Below are 18,647 nucleotides of genomic sequence, written 5' to 3' on the forward strand. Positions count from 1 at the left end.
ATCACCACCATACATAAAAATGTTGCATTTTCAATTATAATAGCAAACCTTTGTATAGCACCTTTGATGTATAAGTGCTGTAGGTATATTTGCTCATTTAATTCTCATAACAACCTTAAGAGAAAACAAAGGCCACAGAGAAGTCAAGTAACTTGCCTAAGATCACACAGCTTGTAAGGGGAACGGCCAGGATTTGAACTCAGCCAGTTGGATCTAGAATCTATGGTCTTTAAACACCTACTCACAATACTACTGTAGTTAGTGCTTACCATGGGCTATGCACTGTTGAAGTAACCTCAGTACTTACTCCCTGGCATGGTGCTGTGGGATAAGCACTAAACTGCTAACTGCAAGGTTGTCAGTTCAAACCCACCAGCTGGTCTTTGGAAACCCTATACATGGTTACTATGAGTCAAAACCACCTTGATGGCACTTAACAAAACACTGTTGAAGCGCACCTTCAATTCTTACTCTTCTTTTTATTTGCAGACAACTTAATCTGACAAAGTAGTTTGGAGTTTCACAAAATCTTTGTATTGACCATGTTTTAAATGTAAGCCCTTTGGGTCAATATCTTAATGCCAGAGAAATTAGAGAAATTTGATGAATCACTCAGTAGGCAGATTCTTCTAACACAAGGATTTATACATAAACTACCTGCCAGTGTTGCCAAATGTAAATTATATCTAAAAAGATAGGAAAATGCTAGGGTTTATAAAACTATATTCTACGACATTATTTTTGAACATTATTATTTTGTTGTTATTATGTGTCAAGTTAGTCCCCACTCATAGTGACCCTATGCACAACAGACCAAAATACTGCTTGGTCCTGTACCATTCTCACAATTGTTGCTATGCTTGAGCTCATTGTTGCAAACCATTGTGTCAATTCATTTTGTTGAAGGTCTTTCTGTTTTGCAGACCCTCTACTTTACAGGTATGATATTCTTTTCCAGGGACTGGTTCATCCTGATAACATATCCAAAGTATGTGAAATAAAGTCTAACCATCCTTGCTTCTAAGAAGCATTCTGGCAGTACTTCTCCCAAGACAGATTTGTTTGTTTTTCTGGCAGTGCATGGAATATTTGATATTCTTTGTTAACATAATAACTCAAAGACATCAATTCTTCTTCTATCTTTCCTATTGATTTTTCAGTTTTTGCATTCATATGAGGTGATTGAAAATACCATGGCTTGAGTCAGATGCAACTTAGTCCTTGAAGTGACATCTTTGCTTTTTAACACTTTAAAGAAATTGTTTGCAGTAGATTTGCCCAGTGTCATTTGATGTCCTGACTGCTGCTTCCACGGGGGCTGATTGTGGATCCAAATAAAATCAAATCACTGACAACTTCGATCTTTTCTTGGTTTAGCATGATGTTGTTTATTGGATCAGTTGTAAGGATTTTTGTCTTCTTTATGTTGAAGTTAATCCATATTGAAGGCTATAGTCTCTTATCTTCATCAGTAAGTGCTTCTTGTTTTCTTTGTAAGTCAGCAAGCAAGGATGTGTCATCTGCATATCACAGATTGTTAATGAGTCTTCCAATCCTAGCACCTTGTTCTGCTTCATATAGTCCAGCTTCTTGAATTATTTGCTTAGCATACAGATTGAATAATTATGGTGAAAGGATTCAACACTGGTGTGCACCTTTCCTGATTTTCAATCACTTGCTATCCTCTTAGTCTCTGTACAGATTCTACATGATATAATTAAGTGTTCTGGAATTCCCATTCTTTATAATGTTATCCGTAATTTGTTATGATCCACACAATCAAATGCCTTGCATAGTCAATAAAACATAGGTAAACATCTTTCTGGTATTTTCTTCTTTCAGTTAAGATCCAACTGACATCAGCAATGCTATCTCTCATTTAATGCCCTTTTCTGAATTTGGCTTGAATTTCTTACTGTTCCTTGTTGATGTACTGCTGTAACTATTTTTACATTGTACTCAGAAAATTGCACAATATCAATAGGAATAATTTACTGAGCATCTTCTGATAGCCATGTTTATAAGGTTTTACATGCATGGTTTTATTTGTATCTCCAAACAGCTCTGAGTTAGATATTATTTAACTGAGAAGATGTTGTAGATTATAAAATGAAAACTAATGCATATTTTGTTAAACCCAAACTCACTACCACTAAGTAATTTCAACTCATCGTGACTCTGTAGTTTCCCCTAAGGTTTCCAAGGCTGTAAATCTTTACAGAAGCAAACCACCTCATTTTTCACCTTTGGAGCAGTTGGTAGGTTAAAACTGCTGACCTTTTGATTAGCAGCTTAACACTTAACCAACTGCACCACCAGCACTTCTTTATATGCTGATAAGAAAAAAAAAAAGTGCTACTAATTAAACCAAGATATAGCTTGAATTTTAAGATATAATCTCATATCACAGACATTAAAATGTGAAAGAATATACATCATAATTCTGATGAAATGTGATGTAACCCCCCACATTACAGGTGAGGAAACAGAGACTACATGAGGTTAACATACCCATGATTACACAGTCAAGAAGTACTAGATCCAATGGGCCTACTTTGAAGCTCATGTATTTAAAGGCTGAGTGTCTTGGGCTGGTCTCATGCAGACGGAAGTAAAGTTAAATATATCATTTTTGTTGTTGCTGTTAAATTGATCAGTGGTATGCTGCTGTTAGGTAATTGAAATCTCAAAGTGACTTTTCAAAATTTGGTCACTAATATGATAGTCTACACTGGTAAAATAGACCAAGAAAAACAAGCCAATTTTATTTCCTTTTCAGTTATGTAGACAGTTTCAAAGTTACAACTTTCAAGCGATGATCTTTGTCTATTTGTCCAAGAATCATTACGCATTCTAATTTGTAACAAAAAAGAACTTTTTTTTCCCCCATAAAAATGGGATCTTTGTTTCTGAAAACATTGCTTGGCCTGCTATTTAGTTCACAAACAAAATACAATTTCTGTACTTTTAATAACTCAAGATGTTTCCTAACTGTGTCGTGGTTTGAGATTTGAGAATGAGCAAACAAGACCACACGAAGCTTAAAGAACCACAGAACAATTTCTTAAAAATATTTTTAGCAATAAAGACCCACAAGACAGAAAAAAAACAGAAAATGCATACATACTTGACTCAGAATCCCAGTTTTTTTCTCTTTTTCCCGAGGAGGCGACAGCAGCTTTAAATGTTGCCTTCCTCCTGTGTAGGACTATACATGCTCAATACACAACTTCAGTTCCTATTCTAAAAGCACTGTGAACCATTGTTTTATGATGGTCTCTTGAGGCTAAGGAAAAAAATGTTATTGGTAGTCTGAAAGAATAGGTTTTAATATAGGCATTTAATTTTCTTTCCATATACTCCCTGATTAAAACAAGGTTTGCCCCATTTTCTATTTTTCTTTTAAAAGTTCTCTTTACCCACATCAACAAAACACCCTGGCTATAGCCATGATTTTGGCTATGTCTGCCTAGGTTTAGTTGCTACTTGGACCATCTCTTGTACTGTGTCCAGACATTTATCAACTTTCATTACATTGACAACACTTAATTTCTAGTTATCAAAACCAGTTAGTTTTGCATCCCAGAAGGTTAAACGAAGTGGTGATAGTTTACTAAATATACTTGGTTGCTTTTAAAATTATTTTTGAAGAATTAAAAATGTTCTGCTCTTTAATAATTATTAAAACAAATAAAACATTTAAAATCTAAGGGCACTGAACAATCAAGCGATCCCATTGCTGTCCAGTTGATTCCGGTTCATAGTGATCCTACAGGACACAGTAGAACTGGACCCCATAAGCTTTCCAAGGTTACAAATCTTTATGGAAGCAGACTGCCACATTTTCTCCTGAGGAGCAGCTGATGAGTTCCAACCACCAACCTTTCAGCTAACAGCTAAGCACTTAACACTATACCACATTACTCCTAGTCAAGTAATTTTGATGTTGTTAAGTATGGTCAAGTTGGTTCCGACTCATAGCAACCTAATATAGGGTTTCCGAGGCGCAACTGGTGAGCTTGAACCATCAACCTTGTGTTCAAATAGCTTTGCAGTCTGGCGCATTAACCCACAGTACCACACCAGGACTCCATATATATTATATATGCATATATGAGTGTTTGCGGGCTCTAGAAATGATATGCATTTTATTTGAAAAGAAATTGCATACAAATGTAAAGAAGAAAATGAAAAACACCCAAATTCAACTTCTGAGTTGACTGTATCCTGGAAGGAGTCCTGGTGTGGTGCTGCGGGTTAATGCATTGGACTGCAAGGTCAGTTTGAATCTCGGGGTCGGTGGTTAGGGCTCACCAACCCTCAGAAATCCTATACAGGGTTACTATGAGTCGGAACTGACTCGAAGTCACTTAACAACAACAACGTACGCTGGAGAGGTTAAGTAATAAGTTGGAATTGACTCAACAGTATAAAACAAGTTAGGAGTGAAAAGTGACTTGTGGTTATATTGTCAAAGGCTTTGACACTCAAGGGAGTTTATACATAAGTCACCAGGCTGGGAGGTTCATTTGTTAGTTTCTGAGGGTAAGAGGCTTTAGGAAAATTAATCAGGCAGTTAATTGGAGTAGAAGCAGGCCAATTTACTAAAAGTAAATCCTCTATAAACCATTTTGACTTTTAGTGAGTAAGACACATATTGTTGTTGTGCAATTGAGTTGGTTCCGACTCACAGAGACCCTGTATAGGATTTTCGAGGAATAGCTGGTGAGTTCAAACCGACCTTGAGTTCATTGCTTATCCTATGGTGCAGCACCAGGACTCTAAGGCACGTATTTTAAGTTAAGAAACTGAGGCTTAGGAAGATTAAGTACCTTGTTCAAGGCCACAGTTATTAAGCAGAAGAGCCAGAACGTGAATTAATTCTCTCCAGCTCCAAAGTCTAGCTCTGTCCACTAGACCTAATTACTCCAATGAGGTTTATGGACTGGCAGCATCCACCCACCTCACCTGGGAGGGACTTAGAAATGCAGACCTACTGAATAAGAATCTACATTCCCACAGGATCCCCATGTGATTTGTGTGCACATTAAAGTTTGATAAGTACTACACTAGGCCTCACTTTCCTCTTTAAATACAGCTGGTAGTGGTTATGAGTTGGGCTGCTAACCTCAAGGTCAACAGTTCAAAATGACCAGCTCTTCCGGGGAGAAAGATGAGGCTTTCTGCTCCCATAAAGATTTACAGTCTCAGAAACGCTATGCAGGGTTGCAATGAGTCAGAACCAACTCTACGGTCAACCACCTAACCAACCAACCAACCAATCAACTAAACAACCAAACAAACAAACAAACACACAATATAATTAGTGGAAAAACCATTCACTTGGCAACAACCCAGCTGTTTGGAGAGTATATTAGGTAGTTTACTCATGTGAAGTCTAAGACTCAACTAAAAAAAGGTGACCTTCTGGGTTCCTTTTTTGCCAGAGGCAAGGAAGTCAATAGTTAAAAAACTGAAATAGAAACTAGCGGTGTGTCTTGGGCAAGTCACTTAGCCTCTCTGAATTTTAGTTCCTTTATCTACCTAAATGGAGTCCTCTTGTGGCACTGTAGGATAAGCACTGGACTGCAAGGCCGATTTAAATCCTCAAGTCTTCAGTTCAAACTCAACAGACACTCCTCAACAACACCTACCTAAGACTTGACCTGAAAGAATAAACATAAATGGCGGCTTTAAGAAGCATAGGAAACTCATTATAAACATAAGAATTGCTGTTATTATTAGGAGCAATGGCTATAAGATATCTTACTTTAAATAAAGAAGGAAAGAAAGAGAAATAGAGAAATAAACAAGAAAGGCAGAGACAATAAGCAAATGGTAGCTAAAGTAAAATCAGCTTTATTGAAGCAGAAGCAGTAAAAAATTGATGGGTAAAGACTTTAAGGAATAAGAGTGCAGGAAAGCTAATTTCTGATTCACATGTTGTTGTTGTTAAATGCCATCGAGTCGGTTCCGACCCATAGAGACCCTGTATAGTGTTTCTGAAAAGCAGCTGGTGAGCTTGAACCACCAACCTTGCAGTTCAAATGGCTTTGCAGTCTGGGGCATTAACCCTCAGTGCCACACCAGGACTCCTCTGATTCACACAGGTGCCTTAAAAATACAAATAACATGTTGCAAATGGAAGTGGAAAGAGTAACAAGAGTCTGTGTGGTCTTGGCTCCAAGTAACAAACCTGAAGTTGGTAAATACATAAAAATTTTAAAAAATAGTCATATAGTAATTTAAAAAATGAAAAACAGTTCATATGAGGAAAAAGCAGTATAGATTTTTAATCCTGGAGCAGAGATGCCTACACAATGAATTAATAATGGAACATTTGTTACAAATTTATTGCAGTTGCCACAGAAAATTCAGATACATTAACTGATTGCAAGCAAAAGTTAGCCAAGCTGTGAGGGAGGTTAGGCACTGAACAAGTTAAAGCAAGATTATGGACTCCACACCACTAATTTTTTTGACATGTATTTTTTGAGGGCCTACTATTTGCTAGGCATTGTGCTAAATTCTGGAGCCACAAAAATGCATAAAGTACAGGTCCTGTCCCCAATTATCTAATAATTCAGTAGAGAAAATATAAAGTTATTAGAATGCAGGGTAGAGAGTGAAGAGTTCCATAAAGTCATAATAAATAGGGAGTATGGAAATTCAGAGGTGAGAAATGATTAACTTCAGATGTAGGAGGTATTCCACATTCTTTAAACTTGGTGACTTTGATTTTCCACAAGAGTTAAGTACCTGGGCTAAATCATCTGCTGAGGATTTTTCTTACTCTATAATGCTGTGCTTGTCATTGTTAGTGAAATAATTGATTACATTTTAATACATTTGAAATGAAGGGAAAACTATAAAATTAGACAACCTGTAACTTTGACATTATTTTGGTATCATTTAATTATGGCAATCCATGTCAACATGATGTGAAAAAATTTAAAAAGGAAACAATATGATTCAATGCAATCAAACAGCCAGTCAATTTACTGAAACATTCGACTCAATCAACTCTTTGTTGGCTCGCTGGCCCCATGCTGATACAAATATATGAAGAGACTGTAGTTGTGCTGAAAACTAATCAATTACATATTCCCTTCCCTCCTAACTCCTGCCAAATTAACATGATATTTCTGAAGGAGGAAAGGGGATATAATACATTTTGTACATACTGTGCAGTTAGTTTACGTAGATGAAGCAGTTAAATATTGTTATATTGGTCACCAGGAAAAATCTGGCAAAAGCTTCCTTTTCACATGTTGCAAAACTTTAATTTATTAAATAAAAGTCAAGTAGGACATATTTTAAAAGGTTACATAGTGTGTGAGACCTAGTTGTCCATTTCAAAAGATAAAGCTCTCACTCAGTAGCTTGGATAAGAAGAGAATAATGAAAACCAGCAAATCAATTTTGTAAATAAAAAAAAAAAAATTGCTCTAAGGCTAGAGCAATGGGAATGTTTTAGAAGAATTTAGTGATATTAGACATATTAAAAATATCTTAATTGTAGGGGAGAGGGCTTACAATTTGTTAGCAGACAAAATGGAATAGAGCCATACAACATTTTAAAACTACAATTTCACACATCTGATACAGAAACAAATTTCTTTTTTTTTTTTTTTTTGGAAAGGTGTCAATAAATGCAAAAGCTCTGGGTTTGCCTAACTTCTGAAGGACATGTGCCTGTAATTGGCCTTTCTCATTTCTGTCTTGTTAACAAGTATATAAATAAGAGAAGGCTTCAGTAATTGGCTCAGAGTTACTAATGAATTAATTAACTTCAGTCTATTTTACCTAACCTTTAATAATAAGTCTTTTTTTTTTTTTGGTCTAGCAATAGGTCTGACAGACTGAAAAAACAGACATGCAGCAAAGCTCTTGAAAATTAATGAGAAACGAGGAAAGAATCAATGTACATTCGGCTTGCAGAGAACTGACACAAAAAAGACACAATAAAACCATGAACAAACACAGTCAGTTTAAAAAATAGGTTAGAAAAAGTGGGCAAATTCAATTATAGAAGTAATTAGAAGATATAGGGCAAGGCTGCCTTTGGGGACGGTGCCAGAAAACATGAATTAATATGAGTGAATAGAAAGAGCCCATGTAGTAATTAAGAAGCAATCACCTATGGCAAGGAGTACCTGGAAACAGGCTGCAAACTATTAATTCAGTGATCAAAAATATTTTTAGATGATTAATATGGCAAATTTGTTTTAAAAGACTAATTTCTGGAAAGATATCAAGACAATAGCATGCTATTTGTTCCCCTGGCATTTATATAGCTAATTAAATTTTATAATTTGCAACAACAGTCATTATTATCTGAAAACAGTAAAAGCAATATTTCATCTCTTTTTTTAAACAGTTCTAAAATCAATAAGTTAAATCCACCTCCTGCTGTCCTTCTATAAGTACCTAATCCTTGATTATTACATTCTTTCAATGTGTGTTTTTCTTATATGTCTGTGTTTCAGTTTTATTAAGCATTTGAATTAATGTACACATTCTCAAAGGTTTTGTACTTTCCCATACCTGGGCAGGGAATCCACACACTGTTTAATTTCAACACTATCAAATAAAAGCAGTTTAATGTACTATTTGTGCATCAAAGACTTTCTCACTTGGTCAACAGAGGTCTGTTACTTCAGTACACACCATTCCTCCCCTCAGAATACAAAGGCATAGACACGTTATAAGGAAGAGTGCTTTACAACACACAGAAGGCTAATGGCTTCTGAAATAGGTGATTATCAGAGTCCCGTAGGGCAAGATGAAGGTCTGACTGGTAATAAATAACCGCACGATATGAATTATTCTATTTCCACAGCTTTAAGAAAACGTAGGTTTCATTTGTTGATCAGAAAAGTCCAGAAAATGCTGTCTTTTTGGAAATAACAAGGAACTACTAAAAGTAATCAGTACATCAGCAGGGAGGTATTGAGCACCTACTAAGGGTCTAAGGCACAAAGGAAAATCCTGAAATGTTAACCTTGGGACAATTTTTTTGTGTGAGTTCCTTTTGGAAACCAATAAACAGCTATTCTTGTATGCCATGCTTTAGGGATGTTAGATTTTTAATTACTGAATTGCTATTTCCGAGGCTAAGGTACAAACTGATGTCCTAAAAATAAGATACAACTAGAAACTCATTGGGAATCAGTATTGTGATGAATGCTTCAGAAGTCATGGAGGAAGAGAAGTGTAGGAATTTGAGAAAAATAAAAAATGAAGGATTTTGATGAAATACCAAATTAGGCAGACATTACATCTGTTCAGTTCCCAGTTCCTTCATTGTCTTTCTCTCATTTCCTTAAAAAAAAAAGAGAGACGTTTATCCCAACTCATTCTTTGAGTTTGCTTTATGTTGTTAATCATCAAAACTTAAGTGTGGCAAACAGTAAACAGACAGCTCCAGTGCTGGGAAGATGATGATGATGATGGCAGAGCCCTCCCTGAGAGGCAGGCAATTGGGAACTAGTGAAGTGATGACAGATTAGAGGTGTGGGGCGGAGGGGCCTGCCAGCTGAACAGGACCCACTCACCATGAAATGTTAATATGTCAATAAAGGGGGAAAACATGAATGAACCACAAAGAAACAGAATGACTCAGCTGGTTGGAGATGGAATTTGGGCTGTTTGCCAAAGTGAGGTGTTCTTGGACATATTACCTAGAACAACAAAATGATTGCGCCATGATTTTAAAAAGAGAAAACTTTTTTCGTGTGTGTAGACAGAAGGCACATGGTCTTTTCTCTAGGAATAAATGTCCTTTAAAAAGGGTTTTCTTCCCTCCTTCTTCCCTTCCTTCCACTTAACATCCAACAAACAATTTCAGAATTCCTACTCTTTTCTGGGAAAGAAAATGGAGAAGGAAAAGATGGAGAGTGGAATTTATAAATGGCCTCTTCTACAGGGTGGCTGTGAGTTGGAATCAACTTGACAGGCAATGGGTTGGTTGGGTTGAAGGAGGAACAGATACAGACAACTAACTATATAATCAGAGAGGTGGTGGTGGTGGTGGGCCGTGGAGTCAGTTCTGACTCAGCAACCCTGCACGGGGCTTTTCTAGGCTGTAAACCTTTACTGGAGCAGAAAGCCTCGTGTTTCTCTGGTGGAACAGCTGATAGTTTCGAACTGCTGACCGTGAGGTTAGCCTAACTCATAACCACTACGCTACCAAAGCTCCTTTAGAGGAGCGGAGTAAGTGCAAAAGAGGAAAAGAGTTAATCTGTAGTGGTAATGCAGAAAACGAGGAGCAAATAGCTGGGAGTTACAGTGAATCAGGAGCTCTGGTAGCGTAGTGGTTACGAATCGGGCTGCGAACCTTAAGGTCAGCGGTTTGAAACTACCAGCCGCTCCGTGGGAGAAAGGTGAGGCTTTCTACTCCCGTAAAGATTTACACCCTCGGAAACCCTGTACAGGGTCCCTATGGGTCGGAACCAACTCGACGGCACTTAACAACAACAACAGTGAATCAGAAGTCTTCAGAGAAGAGAAAAATAACATCTACTTCTGTTTTGAAGAATGATAGAGAAGGAAGGAGACAGATTTCTTTTGGAGGGAATGTTCCCTTTTCCTACTATTTTTCCTAACTTAGTCTTTTTAAAATTAGGTTATTTCAGGAAAAACAAGTGGACAAGACAATCATGACTTGCATGTATATGTGATGATGATAATAGTGTGTGTGTGGCAGAGGTGTGAGAGAAAGGGATTTTCTGAAGTTTATGATTATTCTCATAGCTCAAACTTTTGTCTAGGTTAGCATTTCTGTAAAACTTTTTTTTTTTTTTTTTCCCACTAATGATAGTTGGGTCATGTTTGGTTGTAAATTGTGATCTTCCAATTGCTGGGTTGTTTTTTTTTTAAATGTTTGATTGTTGTGTTACTTTTGTTGTTATTGTTGTTAAGTGCCAAAGAGTCACTCATAGTGACTCTCTATAGGATTTCCGGGGACTAGCTGATGATTTGAACTGCTGACCTTGTGTTTAGCAGTTGTTTATCTGCTTAGCATTGTTATTTTTCTAAGTTATGGCTTGATAATTTCTGTTGACTGTACTATATTTATCTATGTGTTCATTTATCCCTTTTTTAAATGTATCCTTTGCCCCTTTTTCATCAAATAAATATTTAAGTGCTTACTGATTGACAAATACTCTGCTTGTTGTTAAGTGCCATTGAGTCAGTTCCGACTCAGGGTTTCTGAGGAGCAGCTGGTATATTTGAACCCTTGACCTTGCAGTTCAAACTGACCTTGCGGTACTGTGCATTATCCCGCAGTGCCACACCAGGACCCTAAACAACAGTCTGCTAGGCATCATTTACTATTTACTTGCATCTAGCTTGGAAATGGCATCCTGGTGTGGTACTATAAGATAAGCATTGTACTAAAAGGTCAATTTGATCCACAAGGTTGGCAGTTCAAACTTACCAGCCACTCCTCAGAATCCCTATACGGGGTTGCTGTGAGTCAGAACCAACTCTGTGGCACTTAACAACTTAACAATAAAGTTTGGTAATTATTTCATTTCTACTGTCAAACACAGAAGTTATTTTAGATTCATTGACTAAAGTATATGAGTGCATCCCATAAAGTGTTAAACATCAAAACTAATCTTGTTTCTGACAAATGGGATCATATAGATTAGTCTATTTAGTTCTACACGTTTTTGAAGGAGGACTATAGAGAAATAGACTAGTTGAGTTAACTACAAAAGACTTATCTAGATATGGAGAAGAATTTCATACTAGCACGGGCCAAAAGTTTTCTGTGTACAAAATCAGTCTTGTTTCCTAGATATGCAAAATTCAAGTTTCTGTATCTCTCACGAAGGAAAAGTAACTATCGTGCACAAACATTAATTCATTCTACTGATCCTTTAAGTATGCTGCTAGGGAGGAGGGATGCAAAAAAATGATTAAAACATGAGTTTTACCCTTAAGGAACAAGTAAATAAATTATTCAACTATAGCTGTGATAAGATAAATAAAAGTACAGCATATTGTGAGAATAAAAGGAAAGGGTATCTAAATTAGATTGGGTTATTGGGGAAAGCAGATAAGATGCCAGAACTAAGGATTTAGGAGCAAGGATATAATTAGCTGAAAAAGAGGGCTAAGGGCTGTAATGTCTAAAACAGTGCAAAGAGCTTGGTGGTGGTGGTTGTGTGCTTTCAAGTCAGTTCTGACCCAAAGTGACTCTCTACAGAGTTTCCAAAGCTGTAAATCTTTACTGGAGCAGAAAGCCTCATCTTTCTCCTATAGAACAGCTGGTAGTTTTGAACTACTGACCTGGCCTTTAGCAGCTCAACTTGTAATCCATTAAGCTACCAGGGCTCCTTGCAAAGAGCTTAGAAGTGTCTTTTTTTCTATAAATTTACAAAGTATTAGCTGAATATACAAGAAGTGTAGGGTGGGGTCATTAAACTATCCTTACATAGATCAGACTTTCTTTATTTTGGTTTTTGTTTTTTTCAGTTCCTTGACTCATTGTCTTTTTCTCTTCCCCACAAGGTTTTACGATAGAGCCATATAGAAAGTCTAGTCTGAGGATATTTCAGGATTTGAAAGTTGTTGGCCTAGAGTGTACTAATGGTGCGTGTCAAATGGGCATTCATGACAAATGGGCATTCATCCCACCTGACCTAGGAGAGAAACCCGTAGTAATCCCTACTTATAAAGATGCTGACATCTATGGAAATGTTTTGTTTTTTTCTCTGTGCCAATGTTTTCTTTTACCTGAATTCAAAGCTCTACAGAGGTAGCTTGTTGCAAATGCCTCAATATATTGCCTACATGTTAAGCATCAAGAAAAAGAATCAAGGTAATTCTTAGCAAGAAGAGTGATCTAAAGATCAGCTTTAGTGGGTGCCATATGTAAGCACATTTATTAGAAATGCCCACTCCTTTTATGAATTCTCTTTGCCTAGCTAACTCATCCTTCACTATCAGCTTAAGTGTCTTGTTCTATGTTGGCGTTGTTTTTTAGAGAATCCTGGTCTAACCGTCTATATTAGGTTATGTTCCTCTGGTGTTTGCTTTCTTAGTAACCTACATGTTTCCTCTGCAGCCCTTAATTTGACTCCAGTTACACAATGAATTCTATAATTAAAGGCTTCACAATAGTCTCATTAAGCCATATCTATTAACTTCGTGAGCACAGGAACTAAGTTTTATAACAGTCTCTGCAATGCCCTGCAGCATTCCTGGTACATAATAGGTGCTCAATAAATAGGTTTTGAATGAATCATTTACTCTTTAACCCAATTTTTGTTGTTGTTGTTGTTAAGAGCTGTAGAGTAGATTTTGACTCATAGTGACCCTGTCTGTATAGGGTTTCTGATGAGTAGCCGATGGGTTTGAACCACCAACCTTGTAGTTAGCAGTCTAGTGCTTATCCTACAGTGTTACACCAGGACTCCACCCTAATTTTAGTGAGACTTAAGTGCAAACAAAACGAAATAAAGCAAAGCTACTAAGTGATATCAGATTTGTAGATCCAAGAGCTAACCAGGACTCCCTTGGAGCTGATACTGACTTTTTTAGAAGAGTTTAAGTGCTGGGACTTGATTATTCTCTTCGCATTGCTCTTTCCTGACCTTTTCTCATACTTTTTGTTATTGTTGGTAAGTGCTGTTAAGTCGGCTCTGACTCATAGTCACCCTGTATAGGGTTTCTGAGGAGTGACCGGTTAGCAGTCCAGTGCTTATCACCAGGACTCCTCTTCTCATTCTGGTTTGTCTTAAAACAAATACAACATCTTACCTTCATCTCTGTGTTAGAATATATTTGCTGTTGCAACTTGCTTTCCTCAAGCCCGTGCTTCCTTTATGATTACGTGTCAACTGTGCTAGTCTAGTCACTGTGACAAGCACTTGGGATAAAACGTGAACAGGCACCAACCTGAACACAGGAGAGCAGTCGGCTGTTAAGTGAGTGGCAAGACTGAAGAGGGTTCCATCAACCTCTGGGGAACAACTGCTGGTAATTACATCCCAAGAGTAACTTACTTTTAGCTTACAGCCTTTGATCCTTGTAAAGTTTGTATCACCTTGAAAAGCATCACTATTCTAGATGTTATCAATCACTTTTACTTTTGTAAGAATGAAGGATCTGAGCGCAGGTTTTGACCCAAAGGATGGTGGGACAAGGAATGGGACTGTGGGGAATCTGAGAGGAAGAGGGTAAAAAAGTGTCAGTAAGTTGGGAAGGAGGTAAAGGTGAAAGAGCTAGAAGAACAGTGACTAGCATGTAATAAACACAAAGCAATGCTTGATGAGTAAAGAAAAGATGGACTGCTTTTTTCAAATTGGTTGAGGGCTGGTCGTACGTGAGGTTGTTTCCTTAGGTAGCTAGCAATTTCTGGTTGAGAAAAAGTTTACAAAATATGAAACAGATGGCTCTCGCTGTTTGAGGGTTGATGCCAAATCTGAATTATGCTACTAAGCTCTAGGACTTCATAATGAGAATATACAAAATGTAGTTTTTTCTTTTCGATCACACCTAATTCAAGAGGATTTTCATTTTCAGAAATGTTATAAGGAGACGACAGATCCTGTTTTTAAAAGGTTCTATGTAAACTTGAGCTTAGCTGCATACGCTGTGTTCTTTGAGAATTCGTGGTGATGTTTCAAAAGAGGACAAATGCCATACTGATGTCTGAATACTTAAGTTCTTTCCTATATCTGTGAGTATAATGCTTGCTTACATATCCTAGCAAGCACACAATTAGCATACTAATTTGATTCTCAGTTTAAAGAATGGAAGATTCTTTTGACACAGACAGCTGTCCCTGAGGAGTGAGGATGACCCTTGGTCAGTTCTCCATCTGTCTTAGAGTTGAAAGTCCAGGCTTAGGCACACACTAACTGTGTGACCTTGGACAGCTTTCTTATGTTGCTGTTTCTTAATATTTCCATCTGTAAAGTGGGGACACATCTAATACTTGCCTCACAGAGTTGCTGTAAGGATTAAGTTAATACCTTGTTCACAACAGACACTCAGCTGTATTTCTAGCTCAGGTCTGAATCTGCCTGTTCTAGGATATCTGGTAGTAGGTCTATGACACTTGACTTCTACTTACACAAAAAGATAATAAAGAAGTTTTACTGAGTCAATTTGGAGCTCTCCTCGAGGAACGTCAGCAGAAAGACCCAGAGATCTACTTGTGTTAAGTCAGCCATTGAAAACCCTGTTGAGCACGGTTCTACTCTTACACACATGGGGTAGCCATAAGTTGGAATTTACTCGACAGCGATTGCAGGGAAAAAAAAAAACAAAAAAACAGCCGTATGGGACTGAATTTACCCTGACTCTGTTAGAGAGCTAAGAATACTGCAGCTGTGGAGAAGTCACTGTTTCATTTTGACCTACAGTAAGGAGCTCTGGTAGTGTAGTGGTTACGAATCGGGCTGCTAACCTCAGGGTCAGCAGTTTGAAACTACCAGCTGTTCCATGGAAGAAAGATGAGGCTTCCTGCTCCCATAAAGATTTACAGTCTCAGAAATCCTATACAGGTCTCTATGACTCAGAACTGACTCCAAATATACTCAGTCCTGCCCTGGCTCATAAATGCTAGTGCAAGGCTCCAAGTTGGAAGAACAGCAATGTGCTGTGGTCCTGTCATTTGAACACTGAGTTATTCCAAAGTGCCAGTGTTGCCTCTTTTTGGGTCTCAGCTTTGCTCCAGGGATCAAGGATCTCTTATTATTTAGTAGCTCTGTCAGTTTGATTGCCAACCTCAGTGTCATGAGACCCTGGTGTGTCAGGATCTTTTGTGATTGATGTATGCTGCAAGAAATGTGAACTAATAACAAAGTTCCAGAGTTTGCAAAAAGCCTATTTAAAAATGAATTAGAGTTAACTCAAGGTAATCCTTGCAATAACATTGTTTTTACTCACTTGTGCCCAATTACAACAGGAGTCCTGATGTGGTGCTGTAGGCTAATGCGTCAGACTGCAAAGTCGTTTGAACTGCAATGTCAGTGGTTCAAGCTCACCAGCTGCTCCTTGGAAACCCTACACAGGGTTACTATGGGTCGGAATTGACTCGACGGCACTTCACAACAACAACAATAAGCCCAATACAACATGATGGAGTTAAAGCTACCCTGGGGGACTGTCATTTGACATGAGTGTCCTTGTGGAACAAAGGTTGGCGGTGATGCAACTACCCAGTCAAAGAGGTATGTAACTGGGCCTCAAGTTTGCAATTGTTGTTGTTAAGTGATCCTTATAGGGTTTCTGATGAGTGATTGGCGGGTTTCAACCTCTGGTCTTGTGGTTGGCAGTTCAGTGCTTATCCTACAGAAGCACACCAGTTTGCAGTAGTGCATACTGATGGTGAGTCTCTATGAGTCTGGACCCACAGCTCTTAGCAACAACAACATACGAATGGGGGATGGAGGGGAAAGATAGACAAGATGTTCCAGAGACCCAATCTCCTGTTTTGGGATTAATACCTTATTTTCTTACTCTGAAAAAGTAAACCTGTTGGTAAGGTCAGACCTTAAGCCATCTCTGAACTGAAAATAGAACCAAAAAAGTCTAGAGTAATTCTGTCAATCTTTTCTCATCGTTAGAAATCAGTTTACAAACATGACAAGTGTAAATAAAACAATTTTAGGTAAAACAATCTCAAAGCATTATATATTTAGAGGGGTTCTCCTGCTTTTTGGAGTGATTGTAATCTAATAGCTAATTGAATATCTTCTGTTGAAGGTGAAGGAATGGGGTACTTCCTTTAGCTTTTCCATCTGCCAGCTGACTTTGCTAAAATGAGAAATGATCAGTTAGGCGATTTACCCCGAGGCTTTCTTAGCTTCCTGAGCAGTAGGAAAAAATGGGGCTTGAAGATGGGACTGATGAGGGGAGAAAACGCTGAGAGAAATACAAAAAAATGCTCAGTGAATGATGATTGGTACTTGTCAGCGGGTGATGATAGTGTTACGAGATCTCTTCTGAAAAATGTTTTCAAAGCAGTGATGTACAAAATGGGAAATACAACTTTGCGTTTTTAAGGTATCTGAGCTCTTTTGAATCTCATTTATAATTTCTTCCTGCTTAGAGTAGTTTTTTTTTTTTTTTTTTCTTCTAGTAAAGAATTTTGACTACAAATTAAAGGTAGATGAAACTGTAAGGAATTTAGAATCCTCTAATAGAAATCACCTTAATTCTGCCACTAATTTTTCTTGTTAGAACAAAATACTTAATTCTATATTTTAGTGCCTCAATTTTTATTTCAGCATAGTGAGTAATACACGTGGAGACCTTTGAGTTAAATGGCACAAAATGTCAAATAAACAATGGTGCAAAATGTCAAATAAACAAAAGATCTTATTCCATTATTTCACAGTATAATGGATTGATTTGGGCAAATAAACTTAAAATATATATTGAGGATAACCCTTGCAGCAAGTGAATGGTTACTTTCTGACTTCATGTCAAAGTGTGATGGATTCCTATTACTATTTTATTATTACTACTAGTACCGGTAGTAACCAAGAGTTTCAGAAAATTCATAGATATAACCCAAGGATGAGTAGCTGTTTGGGAAAATCAGGAATATTTTTGGCTATTTCCATAACTTTTCAAAGCCAAGAATAATGCTATCTTGACTTCTCCAACAAATTCCTCAGGGTCACTTTCTAAGACAGACCTACATGGGTTGATCTGACACATACAAGGGGACTTCAAAAAGTTTGTGGAAAAATTTCATTATCTTTTAATTCTATTTTCTCACAAACTTTTTGAAAACCCTTAATATAGCATTTGTTGTATGACTGACATAGGAGCATTGTATTTTCCTTCCCTGTCATCACTTGCTATTTATTGGATACTTATATTTATTTTACAGTGACCCTAGACTACTGGTGACAGTATATAAAATATCAGCTTTTCATTCTGCAGATAATTTCTGGCTCTGTGGTTTTAGATACATCACTTTCTACTGAGCTTTTATGTCACTAGAGACAGCTTTGCATTTTAATAAAGTTTCCAATCCTCTAGGGCCTTCTCCCCTGAAACAGCTCCACCTCTCCAGGGCTGCTGAAGAGTTGCGCAGAGAGAGTAGAAGCTTTTATGGACAGTGATGCAGATGACAGATAACTCCAGCTGTCATTACAAGATCATCCAGATAAGACGGAACAATCAAGTAGGAGCTTACAGTCCACTTGAGTTTTTTTTTCTGATTGTAAAGCCAGCCATTTTTCAATTTAAATAATTTAAGGATTCCAGCTTCTCTATACTCTAAGGCTCATTTAGCCTCTTATTAGCAAACTGTTTCTCCAGTTCAAGAGGTAGAAGGAAAGAGTGCAGATTTTGTTGTTGTTGTTAATTCACAGTGGGTAGTGGTGTGTAAATAAAAAAATATGCCAGACACATTTGATGAGAAGAGAGAATGGCAATCCATCCAAATAATCATAATTGATTTTTAAAAAGTTAATTAAAAGGACTAAAAAGGGACAAGTACTGCATGATCTAGCATATTTCAATAGGTAAATGACATTGAGTAAAATGGGTTAGAAAATTGATTCCCAGAAAAATAGAAGTAGGAAACACAGCTCTTAATTTTACCTCTGTAATCCCAATTCTCTTCTAAGTCCTTTTCTTTACAGTATTCTGACAATGGTCTTGTC

The sequence above is a fragment of the Chrysochloris asiatica genome, unplaced genomic scaffold, assembly GCF_000296735.1.
Source record: "Chrysochloris asiatica unplaced genomic scaffold, ChrAsi1.0 scaffold00135, whole genome shotgun sequence".
Taxonomy (NCBI): Eukaryota; Metazoa; Chordata; class Mammalia; order Afrosoricida; family Chrysochloridae; genus Chrysochloris; species Chrysochloris asiatica.